This window comes from Nomascus leucogenys, chromosome 23, assembly GCF_006542625.1.
Source record: "Nomascus leucogenys isolate Asia chromosome 23, Asia_NLE_v1, whole genome shotgun sequence".
Taxonomy (NCBI): Eukaryota; Metazoa; Chordata; class Mammalia; order Primates; family Hylobatidae; genus Nomascus; species Nomascus leucogenys.
Genome location: NC_044403.1, coordinates 28279593 through 28300334, shown reverse-complemented (window position 1 = coordinate 28300334; position 20742 = coordinate 28279593).

Sequence of the window (20742 nt, the reverse complement as noted above, 5' to 3'; positions counted from 1 at the left end):
CATCAGAGCCAGGAGCTTGGTAAGAAAGTGCAGGTGGCAAAGCAGTCCTCTGTTATTCTCTAAAAACCCAGGCTTTTACCCAGGATGAATCTCTAGGACATATGGTGCTTGTCTCCCCAGGGTCGAATGGAAGAAGTACGACATGAAATGTTTATATGTAAAACAGTCTTCTTTACTAATAGCCACAGAATGGATTATAAATATAATGCCACGTCTTAGCTAATTAAAGAAATAGCTAGCTTTCAGAATTGAGATGTGAGTCACTTAGGAACATTTGCCCTGCATTTCTTCTTCTGGTTGTGAAAGGTAAAGAGATGGGAAGTAATTATAAGGCAATCAGCAGCAATTGAGAACCTTCTCCGTGTAAGAGATGAAAGGGAGGGTGTAGGACCACAAAGCAGGACTAAGTCCTCTAGGGGCTTGCAGTGTAACTGAGCAGGGGAACATCTGTGTTCAACACAAGGCACTCTGTGGGAGGAGCGTCATTACTAGGAGCTAATTAGTGAAGATGTGGTACTATATTTATAAACCATTCTCCGGCCATTACTAAAGAAGCCTGCTTTATACATAAACATTTAATGTCATACATCTTCTAAACAACCCTGGGGAGACAAGCACTGTGTACCCTAGAGATTCACCCTGGGTAAAGGCCTGGGTTTCCGAGAGAATAACGGAGGAGTGCTTTGCTGCCTGCACTTTCTTACCAAGCTCCTTCACAAAAAAGAAAGGTTGGCCAGGCATGGTGTTTCACGCCTGTAATCCCAGCACTTTGGGAGGCCGAGGTGGGCAGATCACTTGAGGTCAGGGGTTCGAGACCAGCCTGGCCAACATGATGAAACCCTGTCTAAACCCTGTTTAGTAGAAACCCTGTCTCTACTAAAAATACAAAAAATTAGCTGGGCATATTGGTGCACGCCTGTAATCTCAGCTACCTGGGAGGCTGAGGCAGGAGAGGCACTTGAACTGGGAGGTGGAGATTGCAGTGAGTGGAGATTGCACCACTGCACTCTAGCCTGGACGACAGGGCGAGGCTCTGTCATACACACACAAAAAAAGGTCATGGTGGGTGGACGCTGTGGTCAAGGAGGGCTTTGAGGAAAGGAGAGAACTGAGGGAGCTTTGTAGGATACACAGGGAAGGGTTTTCCCCAGCACCTGCCAAGCATGATGGAGAGGGAGCGCAGGTGTCTTGGGATAAGTCCAAAGCCATTGGGTCATTCCCTTAGCTCCTGGAGGGACTGGCGAAGGGGCTCCTCCGTGGCCACTTCAGCTTGTCTTATTAGGAAAGAGAGCCCTGTGCCAGCTTACCCAGGTCCAAAGTCTCCCCTCCAAGAAGAAGCCCTGTGTGCTTAGCATCCGGCTCTAATGGCAGAGTCCAGCCCAGAGGAGTAGACTTATTTTTAAGGAGGATGGGAGGAGAAGCAGCATTTCCCACTTAGAGAGAGTAAAGGAAGGCACAAGAATCTCAGATTAATTCTCCCCACTTGAGATAGGGAAACATTGAGAGCGGAGATGAGGATTTACCCATTGGAACACGGAGACGGCAGAACGTCCAGCTCCTGGCTGAACTCCCTACTAGTGGCTTCCAAATCTGGCTGCTCACTGGAATTACCTGTGGAGCTTTAAAGCCATAATTGCCCCAGGACTAATCTTAGACATACTGAATCTGCAGGGGCAAAAGCCAGTTATTTGTACTTTATTCAAAGCCACCTGGGAGATTCTAATTCTCCACACCAGACATGGCTGATACTAAAGTACTTATAATAAACAGGCTTTGAGTGCCAACTACACATCAAGCACTGGAAATAGTACACAGAGACCAAGGCCCTCTTCAGTGGCAGGCTCAACTTTCCATTCCCTTCTAGGATGTCCAGCCTAACTGCAGGTCAAGATGTAAATGGGCCTTTCTAGGGAATTTAGCACTGAATGCTGAATCAGTACCTTGTGCTGATGAGTACCCTGTCCTTGAGTCCAGTGCATGGTCTCATCTGAAGCTTCAGTGAGTAAGAGAAGGGAGAGGCCAGGAGATGTCGGTTCCTGTCCTTTGCACCTAGAGGGCACTCCTCCGTCACAGTTCAGGTCCAAGGGTCTGGGAACTAGTGTGACCTTAGGAGACCAAAGAGAAACACAGATACCAGCTGTGAGCAGGAAGCCCAGGGAGGAGGCCCTGGGTTTGTGCTGTTTGGATGTCACTGTCCTTGGTTCCCAGGTAGCTACCTGAACACAGCAGATAGGCTGGTCCCGTGGCAGGCAGGGAAACCTGTTGTCTCCAGCCTGGCTTGGAACCCACTTCTCTGGCATCAAGAGAATTTGCCCTGGGAGCTGTGAGGAAGCATCAAGTCTAGTCCCTGCATTTACACTCATAGAATCAAGGCTCTTAGTATAGACAAGGGCCTATAAGAATCTGTATTCCGGCTGGGAGTAGTGGCTCACGCCTGTAATCCCAGCACTTTGGGAGGCCGAGGTGGGTGGATCACCTGAGGTCAGGAGTTCGAGATCAGCCTGGGCAACATGGTGAAACCCCATCTGTACTAAAAATACAAAATTAGCTGGGCGTGGTGGCACATGCCTGTAATCTCAGCTACTCGGGACGCTGAGGCAGGAGAATCACTTGAACCTGGGAGGCGGAGGATGCGGTGAGCTGAGATTGCACCATTGCACTCCAGCCTGGGCAACAAGAGTAAATTTCTGTCTCACCATAAAAAAAAAAAAAAAAAAAAAAGAATCTGTATTCCGGCCGGGAATGGTGGTTCCCGCCTGTAATCCCAACACTTTGAGAGGCGGAGGCGGGTGGATTGCTTGAGCCCAGGAGTTTGAGACCAGCCTGGGCAACATGGTGAAACCCTGTCTCTACAAAAATTAGCCGAGCATGGGTGCATGCCTGTAGTCCAAGCTGCTTGGGAGGCTGAGGCAGGAGAATTGCTCGAACCCAGGAGGCAGAGGTTGCAGTGAGCCCAGATTGTGCCACTGCACTCCATCCTGGGTGACAGAATAAGACCCTGTCAAAAAAAAAAAAAAAAGTATTCCTGCAAGTTCATTACTTTCCTTCATCTCCTGACTTCTTTTTATCAGCATCTGCTCTGAGAAGCTACTGAAGAAGATTCTAACCCAGATCATGTTCACTCAAAGTAAAGACTGGGCAATAATTTTCAAACAATAACATCAACTTCATTTTCCTTAGCTATGATGAAAAAATGTCAGAGGAATCAAGGGAAAAAAAAAAGCTGGGAGATAGGAGAGAAGGTGGTCGCATGGTGGCTTGCAGCTTTCTTTTCTTTTTGAGACCCTGGAGAAACCTGGAAGGCCTCTGCTCCCTGTCCCTTCATGCCTCCTGAGTCTGTCTCCACCATTTCAGTAACGGTGTCCCTGCCCTCTTGTTTTCTCAGGGCATCACACGTCGTCCAGACCTCCAGTGTTCAGGGAGATGGATATCTAAGCCATCTAGAACAAAATTTTTTTTTTTTGGCTTCTTGAAGTTCTCTGGAGAGGTGCCATTCCTGTGTCTCATCTGAAAATACTACCCCAGTGTCATCTTGACAGCGAAAATGTGCTTCCCTATAGCCAATCTGATTCTCTCTTGCTTTAATGCATCCACGCAATCAACACATAACTTTTTACGGAAAGCCTGTTATATGGCTGCTACCTTGTAGAAAATCTTCAGAGAAGTCTGAGAATGAAAAGGTACAGTCCTGATCTTCAGGGAATTTGCAGTTTACTAGGCAGAATATTCTCTGCATTTGTCTAGCACTTCACAGCCCATAAAGTACACTCACATCTATTGTCTTTTCTGACGCTCTAAACAGTCCTATGGGCTGGTCTGGGGGCTGTCGGGGACGACTTTCCCAAGAGCATCCTGGCTCCTGATACACACATTCCGTATCGTAGGAATTTAAAGAAAAGAGAGAAAAAAACCATTATTTTAAAAAATCTGTTTTTATTACAAAGTGGATCAATGCAGAAATGTATGAAGTAGAAAGTGAACTTCCAGTATAGTTTGTACCCTCTAGAGGTAAAATGTTATAAAGACAAATTATAGGTTTAGGGCATATATATAAAATATACATTATATTTAATATAATAAAATACATTAATATATTGCTAATAATACATGTTAATGAAATATATAACATTAAATATTTAATAAAATATGTATATATATTGTGTATTTCTAAATATGTATATATTTAACATTATATATTAATACTAAAGTGCATATTATATATATTTAAGTATGTATATATTTAAATATGCACTTTTATTTTAAAATTTTAAAAAAATTTTGCATCTATCAGCCAGAAAAATCCGCACTTTTAAAAGACAAAATTGAGGGCATAGTGTATATAATATATACCCACTTTGTCCGTTGAAGTCTATTTTGACCACCTTTCCAGGTCAGTATGCATATCTTTACCTCATTCTTTTAAATTATTCCATTCTGTTGTATTTGAGAGGGGTCAGCTCTTCTGAAAGCTTCATTTCCTTCCAAGCTCTGCCCCAGAGGCTTTTGTGGTGGTTCCCAAGGCCACAGGACTGTATATTTACATGTATGTATATGTACACATACACACCCATTATATACATGTGCATACATACATACATACAGACACATACACACATATACATATAATAATGGCCCCGCACGGGATGGCACTGGTGGCTGGGGTTACCGCAGTTCTCCGCCACATCAAGAACTTACCCCCTTTTAGTCTAGAACCAATACCTCCCATAGAATCAGTCTCCAGTTCCCTTCTTTCCCTCCAAATGACATGTTCCAATTTCTCCTCCCCAAGACAAAATTTCCAGCTTATTTTTGTCATGGCAGCCTTTCCAAAATGAAGGCCCACGGGAGGGCTTTTCTTCAGGGCAGCCCTTCTCCAGTGGGCAAGGGAGCCTGGAATTCGAGCAGCGGGGCGACATCAAGGCTTGGAAAGGGGTTTGAATCCACAGAAAATGTGGAGGTGCTGCTTCTCCATGGTTCAGCTGTGATAGTTTTCACTTCTGCCACTATGGCCAATAAATCTCCACACTTGCAGTGATCTCATAAAGACCACACTTGTTAATTTATAAATATGGCCACTGATAGCTGGTAATGACTGCTGAGGACAAGGTGACAAGGATGGGCATAGAAGTGCTATTTACTGAAGCCTTTGGAAAATAAGCTTCGATTTTTTTTTTTTTTTTTTTTTTTTGAGAAGGAGTCTCGCTCTTTCACGCAGGCTGGAGTGCAGTGGCGCGATCTCGGCTCACTGCAGGCTCCGCCCCCCCGGGGTTCACGCCATTCTCCTGTCTCAGCCTCCCGCGTAGCTGGGACTACAGGCGCCCGCCACCTCGCCCGGCTAATTTTTTGTATTTTTAGTAGAGACGGGGTTTCACCGTGGTCTCGATCTCCTGACCTCGTGATCCGCCCACCTCGGCCTCCCAAAGTGCTGGGATTACAGGCGTGAGCCACCATGCCCGGCCAATAAGCTTCGATTTTCAAACGTGTAATATAAAATTTTGCAACCTATTTTGAACTTCATACAGAACATAAAGTTTTTATAAGAATAGGAAATGTTTGAGGGTATTTAAATATGCATAGCTGAGTATTTATTTATTTAGAAGTTTAAAGTTGTTCAAGAGTATAAAACAGCCATGCTGAGTATCAGAATTCTGAAGAACATTAGAGGAGAGAGGGTAACTGGAAAGAAACTGATGCAAAAACGATGCAAAAAGAATGGCTGCATAAAAAAGGATGAATTCACGTCCGTTGCAGCATCATGGATGCAGCTGGAGGCCATTATCCTGAGCAAACTAATGCAGAAACAGAAAACCAAAGACCACATATTCTCACTGGTAAGTGGGAGCTAAACACTGGGTATGCATGGACATAAAGATGGGAACAATAGACACTGGGGACTACTAGCAGGGGAGGGTAGGAGTGAGGAAAGGCCTGAAAAATTACCTATTGAGTACTATGCTCACTACCTGGGTGATGGGTTTAATCATTCCCCAGACCTCAGCATCACATAATATGACCTTGTAAAAAACCTGCATGTGAACCCCCGATTCTAAAATAAAAGTTGAAAAAAAAGTTGGGGGGAATGGCTGGAAACCAGCAGAAACAGAAAAACCAAAGGGCTAATCAACAGCAGGTGCAGATGAGAGAAGCCAGCCAGGAGCTAATTACGTTAGCCAATGACATAATTACAGGCAGGAGCATCACTGGCAAGTGCTGTGCACAGTGAGTGTGGCCCTGTAAGATGTTAGGGGCTGAAGCTGAATACGGCCGATACACTATAGGCTGTCATTCATGGGTAGTTAGTTGTCACTTGGTCCACTGCCTGAGACAGCTGCACAACAGCAGAACTGAGCACAGGGAGGGTACGCAAAGTCAAGGACTGGGGCACAGGGATGTGTGGAGCAGTGGCACGCTTCTGTACGATGCTGTGGGTACATGGCACTGTGCATTTGCCAAACCCGTAGAACTGTACGACACAAAGAGTAGACCCTAATGCAAACGGTGGACTTTAGTTAATAATAATGCTTCAATAGCGTTTCATCAGTGACAACACATGCACCACGCTGATGCAAGATGTTAATAGGGGAAACTGTGTGCAGAGTGGGGAGAAGGAATATATGGGACCTCACACTTTCTGCTTAACTTTTCTGTAAACCAGTAACTCCTCTGAAAAATAAAGTCTATCAAAAAAACGAGAGCAAAATTCAGCAAAATGGTGTTGCTCAATAGGTGTTCAACATTTCATCACTGCCTGGAATTATTCATTCCAGGATCAGATCAGTGAGATGGGCTAAAACAGCATATATTTCACTGTGCACAGCCAGTTACCTTTCAGTCCTTTAAAACAAGACAAAAGAAAATTTCTCACCCATCCGTGTCATGTGAGTTAGCTTCCCCACATGATCTACCCGCCTCGGCCTCCCAAAGTGCTAGGATTACAGGTGTGTGCCACCACACCCTTTTAATTAATTAATTTTATTTAATTAAAGCTAATGGAAAAATTAAAAATAATTCATTAAAAGCAATGGCAAAAACAGTGTTTTTTTTTTTGTTTTTTTTTTAGATCTGTATATGCAGCCTTAGGCGAGTGACTCCCCTCTTGCACTTGCTCTCCCAGCTTTGAAATGGGGAGGTGGGACATGTGGATGAATCATCTGTAAAGCTCCTCTCAGCTGCTGCAGTCTGGAGGTAGGATGCTCTCTCGTCGTCCAGCTTCCCCAAACTGTTTGCTTTATCACCTGCTACACTTGATCATTTACACGGGAGCTACCTTGTCCATGACGACTGGAAGTGTTTACATTCCCTGCTGGGAGATTTGTTTCTCTCTCTCTGCTTTGCTTAAAATGTCCACACTGGATTAGGGATAAACTTAAGGAAGGCATATTCCTTTAATCTAATATATATTATTAGATTATATATTTTTATAATGTAACATTACAGGTACCTATAATAGTGCAACAGATTTCCTCAATAGCAAATCTAAATATATAGGTAGAACCTTCACCCTACTTCCCAAAAGGAAATACACATGGCTTCTGTAATATTATGAAATCCATGGTCTTGCTCTCTCAACTTTGGTGCCCATAACCAGAAGCTCATTTTGCCGGGACAAAAAGAGGTTAAAGCACCTCAGGTGCCCTCGGTTGGGGAATCCTAGAAAACTGAAGGTTACAGCAGAACTTGAGAGCAAAGGCTGTTGAAGTCCAGGCCATTGATCAATAGCTGCAGCCTCAACTCCCTTTTCCTTCCCTCTCAACCCCTCACCCCCTCACCCCCTCCTCTTTTCCGCCAACACACTCTTTTTCCTGGAAACCCTCTCCTGGCCTCCACCGCTACAGCTTGCGGGAGATAAGACATGTGTCCCACGGGTGGGGGAGGCCAAGCCTGTGTGAGTGATTTTACAAAAGGTTCACTTTGGGTGATAAGAACAGGGTTATGACTGTTCTACTTAGAGCTAAGCCAGGGAAGAGGGGGACAGTTTTGAAGGAAGGTTTCTCAGTGGAAGATTTGTTCATTTGTTTCCTCCCTCCTGAAACCCTACAAATATTCTTACTTCCAGGAGTCTCCTTAACTCTCCTTTCTTTGTCTCCATCACTCTTTACCCTCCAAGAAAAATGTATTTTCACTTTATATTAGAATGGTGCTTTTTAGCTTTTCAAAATATTTTTATAATGGTTGTCTCATAGAAATAGTCCACTTGGACAGGCACTTCCCCCAAGCTGTTCTTCCTACAAGTCACTGTGAAGGCAAGGCTCCTTTTGGCTGGCCAGACTAGGGCATTTATGGTGCTTCCTGGAGGAACCAAGAGCCCCAGCCTCGCTGTCCCCACCCAGGGCACCCCCCCCACCAACATATCCCCTCTTTGGGCCTTTTCGCATCAGAACCCCACCAGTTTTCTGAACTTGGGAGACTTGTATCCCCTCCCTCTGTTTCTTCTCCTTCCTTTCCTACCAGTGCCCCCAAACCGGAGTGACCCAGGAGTCTCTTCTCCCCACCCTCCTCTTTGCATGAGCCATGAAAACAGAATCTGAGAGTTGGACATTGGGAACCCTGGGGATCATCATCCCAGCCTGTTTTTATGAGGTCGGTGCAAAAGTAATTGCGGTTTTTGCCATTACTTTTAATTAATTATTTTTAATTTTCCCATTACTTTTAATTAAATAAAATTAATTAATTAAAAGGGTGTGGTGCCTCACACCTGTAATCCCAGCACTTTGGGAGGCCGAGGCGGGTAGATCACTTGAGATCAGATGTTTGAGACCAGCCTGGCCAACATGGCGAAACCCTGTCTCTACCAAAAATACAAAAATTAGCCAGGCATGGTGGCGTGTGCCTGTAGCCCCAGTGACTCAGAAGGCTGAGGCATGAGAATTGCTTGAACCTGGGAGGAGGAGGTTGCAGTGAGCTGACATCAGGCCACTGCACTCCAGCCTGGGCGACAGAGCAACACTCTGTCTCAAAAAAAAAAAAAAAAGAATGGCAAAAACTGCAACTTTTGTAGTGATCTAATACAAGAAGAAAACTGAGGTCTCCAGAGTGATTTGCCCAAGGTTACACGGCCAAGTTGAGGGCAGAGCTTAGAATTAGAATCAGGTTTCTGACCCTGAGCACAGAGGCCCTTGCAACACCCCTCACTACAGTAATTCATTTGAACGCACTCACTGGAAGGGAATCAGCCACCTGGGCTCTGAGCCTGCCTCAGGACTAGCAGGTGACTTTTCATCTGCCCCATACAGACATCTCACCCCTCATCTGTGCCACCTGGAATATGCGTGCTGTGAAGGTCATGGAAGCCGCCCTTTGGCATTGGAGGAGCCCTTTGCACACAGACCCCTCCTGCCCTTCTTAGTCCTAGCACTGCCCAGGAGCAGTGAAGCTTGACTTCCCATAACTTCATGGCCCTCATCTTAGGGGTATGAACTCCTTTTAGTGCCTACAAGGAAGGTTTTGGAATCATTTCTTGCACAATTGTTTTGTCTCCAGCCCTGGTCTTTCCCATGCTAACTCACATCATAGAATGGCAAGAGCTGAGCCAGGAGTCTTGGAAGCCGCCTTCACCCTCCCCTCTGTAGGTCTCGTTTCTGGCCTTTGTTGAATACAGAGATTCAACTAGCAGAGGTGTTCCTTCAGGCAGATCCAGCTCTGAAACCTGTGTGCCTCAGCCTCCCGTCACAGCTGCACTAACCATTGCCTCAGCATTATCATCTCCAGACCCAGAAATCGAGCTTCTAGAGTTAAAAAATATACATATGGCCTTCTTTACAGATGTCTAAGAATTTGTGTCTTGGTTGAGGCATTCCAACAGTCTCTAGACACCTCCACTATCAAACTAATCTCACTTCTTCTGGGGGTAGGAGGGAATTACTATTATTTTTAATTCTAAGGTAGAGCTGCCTGAACTGTATGTTCTGGAAGCCACCACGGGGGTGAGAGATGCATACAGGCAGTGACTCTCTGAGCCTGCAGTTGCTGGAATCTGGGCTGATGGATTGCCTCTGGAGTCAGGAGTGGCCTCTGTGCCCTAAAAATATTCTCTTTTTTTTTGAGACGGAGTCTCGCTCTGTCGCCCAGGCTGGAGTGCAGTGGCGCGATCTCGGCTCACTGCAAGCTCCGCCTCCTGGGTTCAGGCCATTCTCCTGCCTCAGCCTCCCAAGTAGCTGGGACTACAGGCGCCCGCCACCACGCCCAGCTAATTTTTTGTATTTTTAGTAGAGACGGGGTTTCACCATGTCAGCCAGGATGGTCTTGATCTCCTGACCTCGTGAGCCACCCGCCTCGTCCTCCCAAAGTACTGGGATTACAGGCGTGAACCACCGCGCCTGGCCAAAACATTCTCATTTTCTATGTGGGCCATGATGTGAAAAGATTGAAAAGCTGTTGAACCAAGGTCCACACACTAGCTACAGGTATAATAACAACCACAATGACAAAGTGCTCTTGCAGGCCCACTCTGGGCTACGTATAACCCCATGACACAGGCTGGGGCAGTATCATAACATGACATGTTTAAGTGACATGCCCAAGATGACCTGTAATTGAAGCCGGGACTAGATCCTGTGCCGTAAGTCGCGTGTAATGACATCCCTTACTTTGCAAATAACTTTCCTAACTGTACACTTTTTACAGAGCATTCTCACAGGCATTCTCTTATTCTATCTTCCCTAAACCCCGTGAGATATGAAGAATCCTCATCTTTTATTTGAAGAAACTGAGGAACAATCTGTGACTTGCCTAAGAGCACACCCCTAGTATGTGGCAGAACTGAGAGTCAAATCCAGGTTTTCTTACTCTGAATTCAGATCTTTGTCAATGACCCCACAGCCCTCTTCTGTGAATGTCCATGTTTTCACGAACGTATCTTCAGGACTGAAGCCACCAGGATGGGCACATGGCGGGCCAAGGGCAGGGAATGGGGGAGGGAGGGGAACTCGGTACATGGGGAACAAGTTCTATCAAGTTCTATTCGGGGTGAGATTTGGTATTTCTTTTCCAGGTGGGAGACGAAGGAGCAGTGGTTAGAGCCTTTGGTTCCTCTGCGTGCAGGGCTCAGCCAGGCTGCTGTCTACTCCTGTGAGCCCACGCAATTCCTTGATCCCAAACCAGAGGGAAGGCAGTCATGCTTCCAAGGCTGGGATTCTGCCCAAGGAAGGAACAATGGAAACTTGGGACTGCAGAGGAGGGGTGTGTGTGTGTGTGTGTGTGTGTGTGTGTGTGTGTGTGTGTCCACACAGGCTGTCCAATGTGATTGGTGCTCAAAGGCTGCCCTAGAGGACCCAGCCCACCCTCTCAGGATGCCTGGGGCTTGTCACGCAGCCCACGTCAGGGAGCAGACATCCTGGTTCCCACTCACCTCGTTGGAGCCGGTGACCCAGGCCAGCCCACCACGTTTGGGACTCTGCACATCCGGACTGGTGTTATCTCGGGATCCTGGGACTCCTTGGCTCCCCTGCCCTGCCTCCTCCCTTCCCGGTGGACACGTAGCCACCACACACTTCTCGGAGGGCTATTTCTAGCCAAGGGGCCGGTCTTTCAGCCCCAGCCTGTCAGCTCTGGCCGTCTGTGTGCTGCAGCTGGGACGGGTGGCCTGACACATTGTGGGTTCAGCAGAATGCAGGATGTGGGGGCTTCCGGAGGCAGCATCCCCTCAGCCTGCTGGAGGTCAGGGTTGCTGAGATGTGGGGGTGGGGGACAGACAGGATGCTCCTGCCGCGTGGTCAGGAGGAGCTGGGTGTCCATGGGAGAGGCTAGACCTCAGCCTCCTCACACCTCTAGCAGCCCTGTCCCTGGCAAGAATCATTTATTTGTCTTTAGTAGAGCAGATGGTGAATAGCCCTGTGGTTGAATGCAGGCCCTGGGTTAGACAGTCTGGCTCAGAAGCCAAACCATGCCCTGTGCGAGGTGTACCATCTTTGTCAACTCACCTTGCTTCTCTGAGCGTCAGTTTCCTGATCTGTGGCAAAGGGAATAATAGTACCTGCCTCATTATATTGTTGACAGGATTCAATAATATGACACAATGCTTCATGTCACATGAAGTGCTCATGGAAACCTGCTGGGTAAGTGGTAAATGTTTATTGTTGTTTCGTTGCTGTTGCTGTTGTTATTGTTCCTTTTCCAAACCCCAACATCCTATCACGACTTCAGGTCATTCCAACAAGCCTCTCACCGCCCAGCAGGATTCCTCACAGGTGGCCATCAGAATTACTGCTATTTCAGAGTGATTTCAGATGCCCGGCACATTTTAGGTGCTCCGTAAGTTTTCACCAAATGAAAGAATAAATTCTTCCCTTAGTTTGATATGCTGGAAAGGATACTGACCTTGCAATTAAAACAAAAACCAGAAACAAAGCCTGGGTTAGTCCTCAGCCATGCCACTGGGCCAGTGTTGTGATGTGGCAGAGGAAGCTCACTCAGTGTCCCTAAGTCCCCCACCTAAGGCCCTGGCTCCCACCTAGCCTCTTTCCTGGTCGGGAGGACAAATGCGCACAGGGTTGGCACTGCTCTGTAAACCATACAGGGCTGTGCAGTTCAAGGCAGATTATTCTTTATCTTCAGCTATTTCACATTTCAGATTCCCCACTCCAGAAAGGTAGATCTGTTTTTTTTTTCTTTTGTTTTTTGAGATGGAGTCTCGCTCTGTCACCAGGCTGGAGTGCAGTGGCACGATCTCGGCTCACTGCAACCTCTGCCTCCCGGGTTCAAGCAATTCTCCTGCCTCAGCCTCCTGAGTAGCTGGGACTACAGGCGTGTGCCACCACGCCCAGCTAATTTTTGTATTTTTGTAGTACAGACGGGGTTTCACCATGTTGGCCAGGATGGTCTTCATCTCCTGACCTCGTGATCCACCTGCCTCAGCCTCCCAAAGTGCTGGGATTACAGGCGTGAGCCACCGTGCCTGGCCGATAAATCTGTTTTATTTAACTTCCTTTCATGTTGCCATGTTCTCCACCAGCACTGAGGTTTGCCTTAATGGTGCCACAGTCTCTTCCGTCTTTTTTATTCTCTCCTTCAAAACATGGGACTCCCTTCCTTCCAAGTTGAAGGAATTGAGCCAACTCACCCCATTAAGGAAGGCTTCCCTCACCAGCTTCACCCAAATCCAAGACCTCCATCCAACTCATTACCCAATGCTCCCTGTACAGAGGCACTGAGAATGATGTACTCTTTTCCTCTGAGGGTATTTTCATATTTTTGAGGAATTCATTCACTTATTTGCCATAACTTTATGAGAATCATCCGGGTACCTTCCACCCTCCCTTGGTGTCTTTCTAAGCAAAGTCACCTGATCTGGATTGAACCTCACCACAGCTCTCTGAGGGAAGTAAGCCTAGTCTTATTGCCTTCATTTTCTAGGTGAGGTCATGGACACCTAGAAAGGGTTATTGACTGACCCAGGGTCTCATAGCCAACGCATTGTGCCCAGGTCTCCAGTTTCCTGTGCATTATGGCTGGGGGATCCTGAAGGTGACATCGGGGGTGTAACAGGGTTCTTCTGATGTGTCACCTGTTGTGGGAGCTCGAAATTCATGTGTGATAGATTTGAAGGTTCTAATCCTTTTACTGGCTGTCATCTTGGACAAGCTACGTGATGTCTCTGAGCTTAGTTAACTTATCTATAAAATGGGGATATAACATCTACCTCATATGCAACGTATCTGGCCCCCATAGGTACCCAACATTTCCTCCCTTTCCTTCTATTTCCTCAAAGAACCCAACCATCCCTAAAAAGTGCATATTCGTATTTCCATTCCCCCACCCCACCATAAAGGTCTTTCAAGGTAAGGTGAACAGAAGATTTATCCAATTATTCAATGAGTCTACACTTGGTGCCTAGTATATACAAGATGCTGTGCTAGATTCAGGGATACATGGGTGAAAAAAAGACACCATCCTTGCCTTCAGGGAGCTTACAGTATAATGGGGAAAAGCACCTGCTAAAGAGATAATTACTCTAAGTGTGACCTGTGCCATGAAGGAGCGGGTGTTTGAAGGGCTCTGGGAGACCAGCAGGAAGAGCCTCTAAATGGCCAGGGGAAGTAAATTTGGGCTTCACAGGGGGACCAACAGCCGAGCTGAGTTTTGAAGGACTAAGAGTTGCCCAAACAAGCAAGGTATGATAGAGGGGAGAGTATTTTAAAAGGGGAGATCATATGTGAAAAGGCACAGAGTCATGAAAGAATATGACATCTTGGGACATCTGTAACAATTTCAATATAAACACAGTGTAAAAGGAGGCATGGAGGCTGGGTGTAATGGCTCACACCTGTAATCCCAGCACTTTGGGAGGCTGAGGCAGGTGGATCACCTGAGGTCAGAAGTTTGAGACCAGCCTGACCAACATGGTGAAACCCTGTCTCTACTAAAAATACAAAAATTAGCCGGGCGTGGTGGTGCATGCCTGTAGTCCCAGCTACTCGGGAGGCTGAGGCAGGAGAATGGTGTGAACCTGGGAGGCAGAGCTTGCAGTGAGCCCAGATTGCACCACAGCACCCCAGTCCAGCCTGGGCGACAGAGTGAGACTCCATCTCAAAAAAAAAAAAAAAAACAAAAAAAACCCCAAAAAACCAGGCATGGAGTATTGGGAAATTGGGGGAAAGGTGAACAGAGCTGGATTACACATGGACTTATGTGACATGTGAAGGGATTTAGATTGTAACCTTGAGCCTATGAGGACACCCTGGAAATTTTGAGCAGGGATTACTGTGATTAGACCTGTGTTTCAGATGATCACTGTGGTAGCTGTGTGGTGAATGAATTCAAAGGGAAACATGACTATATGCAGGGAGACCAATCAGAAAATTTCTGAAATATTTTAGATGAAAGATGGTAACAGGTTGAACTAAAGCAAGGTCATTTGAGGCTGGAATAAAAGGGTTATCCAAGATCTTCAGAAAGAAGTCACGAGAATAAATGATTGATTGCACATGGGGTTGCAAGAGCAGAGAGGGAGGAGTGAAGCGTGAGCCCCGGTCTCAGAGTTGAGTGCCTCCAGGAGGCTACAAAATACTAGAAAGGAGAAGGACAGGAAAAAGGGATGAAGGGTTCAGCTTGGTTGGACTTGGAGTTCATTAGGAGATGTGTGGCTCTGGGGTAGAGATCAGGCCTGGTAGTAGAGAAATGGGAGAATGAGTTGTTTGCACAGAGGTGATAGTCAAAGAGATCTTAAAAAGAGATAATCCACGGAGGGCACATGGACTGACAAAGGAGGACCCGGGATGAGAAACAGCAACATTTAAGAAGAGGATGGAGGAGGAGGAACCTGCAAAGGAGACCAAGAATTGTTGCTCAGAGAGTTTTGGCTGAGAAACCTGAGTGCCTGATTCCTGGATTAGCATTGGTTGCCGTGGATTCCTGAAGGCGGGAAGATGTACAGTAGATGTCACAGGCGAGCGTGCTGCCTTTGTCATGAGCAGAACTTCTAGCCTGGTGAGCTCTGCTGGGTAGCGTGTGAATGCTAAGGGCCTCACAACTAATTTGAAATGCTGACTAAAGACAGACAGAAGGCAGCTTCTTCTCAACCTCTTTCCTCCAAGCTTCTATTCTACTCCTCACCCTTGGGGTTTTACCTTTCCAATTGCCAAAGGAGATGAATACATATATTTAAATAAATGAAGGATCGAAGGCTTCTTTCCTAAAGGCTTGAGCAGAGCTAATGTAGCCTCTTCTCCCTCTATCCTCCCTCCAGCCCCATCACAGTGGGCTAGACTTCTAAGGAGATAGGGAAGGAATAAAAGAGATCTTAGTGGCTGAGAAGAGGGCATGGTGAGATTTACCCGCTGCTGCTTCCGTGTTAAGTTCATTTATTCCTCCTACTGAAAAGCTCCAGCTGAGAGTATCAGGACCCCAGTGTATACCTCTAAAAGGAAGAGGCCCATTTTTCTATGGACTCATATGGCCTCCATTCCCTGGAGGTGGAGCTAAGGAGTCTTAAGCTCTCTTTAGAGCTCAGAATGTATCCTTAATTGCAAGGAATGGGGAAAGGAAAACAGGAGGGTAGGGTGTTAGGGAAGCCAGAGGAAGCAAGATTTCCAGAAAGAGGACATAAGCAACCATGTCAAATGCTGCAGACAGGAGACATAGCTAAAGGACCAAATAATTTTTTATTTATGATTTTTCAAAGAGCTGTTCCAACGGAGTAGGACTGGAGGCCAGATTGTGTAGGTTAAGGACAGAATGAGGAATGAGAAAATTAAAAGACAGTGTACAGACACACTTTTGAAGTCCGGAATAGACAATAATAGGAAGGGACATAGAGTGATGTTCCAAGATAATTAGTTTAAAAACTCAAAAGAAAAATGCTGTAATCATCAGACCACCAAAAGAAATTATTTGGAGAAGTATTGCTTCATTTATTTACTTTCATTTTTCCAAAATTATTTGGGTCCGTTTCGGGAGGGTTTATAGGATAATTCATGACTGTCTTTTCAATCAGGGAAACGGAAAAGTAGGAACTACATTTTGAGTTTAAAAATGATTTCCTCCTGAAAATGTCCATGTAACTTTTTTTTTTTGAGACAAATTTTTACTATCGCTCAGGATGGTGCTGTCATGGCTCACTGCAGCTTCCACCTCCCTCCCCAGGCTCAGATGGTCCTCCCACCTCAGCCTCCTGAGCAGCTGGGACCACAGGTGCACACCACCACACCCAGCTAATTTTTGTATTTTTAGTAGAGACGGAGTTTTGCCATGTTGTCCAGGTTGGTCTAGAACTCCTGGGCTCAAGTGATCCACCTGCCTTGACCTCCCAAATTGCTGGGATTACAGGTGTGAGCCACCACGCCTGGCCTACTTACCTTATAGCTTGACAGGTTTGGCAAAACCAGAGGATTCGACTTAGAAAATAAAAAGCAGTTGCTGTGTGCTGCTGTTTGTTGACTTTGTTCTGTGATACAATTTCAACATATATATTCACTTAATATATATTTAGGCTGGGCACAGAGGCTCACACCTATAATCCCAGCACTTTGGGAGGCCAAGGAGGGTGGATCGCTTGAGGCCAGGAGTTTGAGACAAGCCTGACCAACATGGTGAAACCCCGTCTCTACTAAAAATATAACAATTAGCTGGGTGTGGTGGCTTGTGCCTGTAGTCCTGATTACTCGAGAGGCCGAGGCATGAGAATTGCTTAAACCCAGGAGGTGAAGGTTGCAGTGAGCCACCGCACTCCAGCCTGGGCGGCAAAGCGAAACTCTGTCTCAAAAAAAATAAATAAATAAATAAAAAATAAATAAAAAAGAGCAGTTGCTGTGTGCTGCTGTAGTCTCTGCTCTGTGATACAACTTCAGCATATATAGTCATTTAGTATATATGTGTTGGGTAGAGTTGCCTTGTGATACTTCAGCCATGAAAAGAAAAAGACAGATGTGGCCTCTGCTCTCAAAGTGATTGATGTGTAGAAGGGAAGAAAGACAATTCTATAAGTAACATTAAAGTGTGATTAATGTTATAATAGGGGTAGAATTCAGCCCCATAAGAAAGTATGGCAATGGGTCCTATCCAGACAGGGGAATCGGTGAAGAATCAGGAAGAAATGATGACATCTAAGCTGACATCTGAAAGGTGAACAACTCTGGAAAATATAGAAAAGTAGAGGGGAAAAAAATCCATAATCTTTCTGAACATAAATGATTATTTGATAACAGCTTAGTTTATTTTCTTCTGATCGTTTTCTTAAATAATATTTTTTGTGAAAATAATACTCATAAATGCTTTAAGAAAAAAGTAAAAAGAGCAAAGTTAAAAAAAAAAGAGCTCACTTGGGCAGGTGCCTGTAATCCCAGCACTTTGGGAAGCCGAGGTGGGTGGATCATGAGGTCAGGAGATGGAGACCGTTCTGGCTAATACGGTGAAACCCCTTCTCTACTAAAAATATAAAATATTAGCCAGGCGTGGTGGCACGCGCCTGAAGTCCCAGCTACCTGGGAGACTGAAGCAGGAGAATCCCTTGAACCTGGGAGGTGGAGGTTGCAATGAGCCGAGATCCCACCACTGCACTCCAGCCTGGACGACAGAGGGAGACTCCATCTCAAAAAAAAAAAAAACAAAAAAAAAAACAACGACAAAAAAACAACTCAGTGCCTCTGTTAGTCCGTTTTGTGCTCCTATAACAGAATACCCGAGACTGGTTAATTGATAAAGAACAGGTATTTATTTCTAATTCTGGAGTTTGGTTAAGTCCAAGGTTGAGGAGCCTGCATCTGGTGAGGGTTTTCTTGCTGTGTTATTCCATGGTAGAAGGCAGAAAGGCAAGAGAGCATGGGGGCAGCGGGAGGGAGAGAGAAAAAGAGAGGGAAAGAGAGAGAGAGAGAAGGAGGAAGGGAGGAAGAAGAAAGGAAGGGAAGACAGGAAGGATGGGGGGAGGGAGAGATTGAACTCACACCTCAAGCTTTTTTATAATTGGCATTAAGCCATTTATGAGAAGGGAGCCCTCCTAGTACTGTTGCACTGGGGATTAAGTTTCCAACCTGTGCTTTCTGGGGAACACATTCAAACCATAGCACCACCCATAAATATCCACCCTTGAATGAACATTATTTCATATATATATGCGTTTACGGATAGAATATTAGGTAAAAATGTTAACAGACATACTCTTATAAAAATGGGATCATACTATTTCTGCTATTTTTTAAAACAAATGTTTAATTAGATGTTACTTGGATTTAACAGAAGAAAAAGACATGGAAATCAAACTGAAGGAACTGGTGAACTTTAATTAAATTTGTCTTTTCTATTAAATGTGTCCTTTGCACAAGAGGTATTGTTTTAATAAAATCCTTCTACATTAAAGAAAACAGATATGAAAATATTATGAAAACCATTAAGAGATTAGAATAATTGGCTATATATTTTTGGAAACTTATTTAAATCAGACAGTTTAGATTGGGTAAGTGCTATGAAAAATAAGATAATAAGCATTTCTCACATGTCTTCTCTCCTCACAACTCCCTAATTTTGTTAATTATATTGTTAATTTTACACTGTCAAAAGTTACCAGAAAATTGCCAAAACTTACGTTGTTGAAATTTGTTCTGTAATCATAATTTCCACGATTGTTTAGTCTTCCTTCAGTATCTAATAGTTTCAGTACTTACCACCAGTACTTTTTTGACTGTTTCTCCTTTCTTGAATTTTTATTTGGATTTATATTTTAATATATAAAATCTTATAATCAAATAGGTTTTTTTTCCTCCCAAATATGATTCCTGGCTGCTATCTTTTTAGAGAAAGAACCTAGAAATTATTTTTTCTTTTTGCTTTTGTGTTAAATGACTTCTTGATGGTTATAATTTTGGGTGCCATTTTCTTTTCCTCAAAACTTTGTAAATATCACTACATTGTTTTCCGACATTCAATATTGCTTTTGGAAGCCTGAGGTCGGCTTGGTTTTGCTCCTTGTACATTAATTGCTTTTGTGCCTAGCTTTCGTTTTTTTGTTTGTTTTTTAGGAAGGCCTTAGTAAGTGCCAGGCACTGTTCTCTTTTTTTTAATACTTGAGTTATAGTAATTAATTTAACATTTTATATCATCTTCAAGATGCCTGAGGAATTCTTGAAGTCCAATACTTTAACTAGATATATCTTGGTGTTGAAGCTTCCATGTTAGTTTTTCATGAAACCAGTATGTGTAGATTTGATTCTTTCTGCATTTCCGGGAAAATTCTTGTATTATATACCTTGAATGTTCCTAGTCCATTTCTTGGCTTCTTTACCTCAAGGACATGAAATACCTTGTGTTGTGTGGTCTCTCACCATCCTTTAGATTTATTGTTTTTTCTCTAATTGCTTTTAGTTCTTGTCTTTGTCTTCTGCATCCCCTGGTGCTAGCTAACGCCTTTCCACTGGCAAATACATTCCCATGAAGTGTATCTGTTCTGCTTCTTATTTATTTATTGCTTTGCCTCCTTATTTCTTTCCTTAGCACTATAATTTTCCTCTCCTCCTCTCTCCCCCCTCCCTCTATGGTTCTCCCTCTGCCTCTCTGTCTCTTTCTCTCTTTCGTTCTTACTCTATTGTTTTATCATCTTGTCTTTGAGTTTTCATTTTAATCAAATTCATGTTCCTTTAAAGATTTATTTTCTATTGTAAAACACTTGTGAAGAATTTCCTTCTTTTCCTTGGGTTATGTTTTCTTCCTTGGATTCTTTGTTTTTTGCATGCTGTGATTCTGTCTTTGCTTTTACTTTGCTTTTTCTCTTCCTCTCTCACTCCCTCTATCCCTTCTTTCGTTCCTTCCTTCTTCCCTCCCTCCCTCCCTCCCTCCTTCCTTCCTTCCTTCCTTCTTTCCTTCCTTCCTTGCCTCCTGCCTGCCTGCCTGCCTTCCTGCCTTCCTGCCTTCCTGCCTTCCTTCCCTTCTTTCCCGTCCTTCCTTCTTTCTTTCCTCTGTAGTATTTTTGCACACTTTCCATGCTATTTCTTTGTATCTTATTTGTGCCTGGGCAGCTCCGTGCCCACCTTCTGTTTGCTTTGGGTTTAGAGATGAGGCTGAAGAAAGCGCTGCAGAATCTATGTGGATTTCTATTGGATTATTTAACTCTCCTTTCTCTTCTGAGATTTGGTAAAGTTTCTAGTGTCATGGGTTACTCTATCTTCTGGATTTCAAGGCATAAAACCATTTTTAAAAACTGGGGTAACACTATTGTGGTGGAGTAGATATGGTTCAGGCCAGGTGCAGTGGCTCACACCTGTAATCCCAGTACTTTGGGAGGCTGAGGCGGGTGGATCACCTGAGGTCAGGAATTTGAGA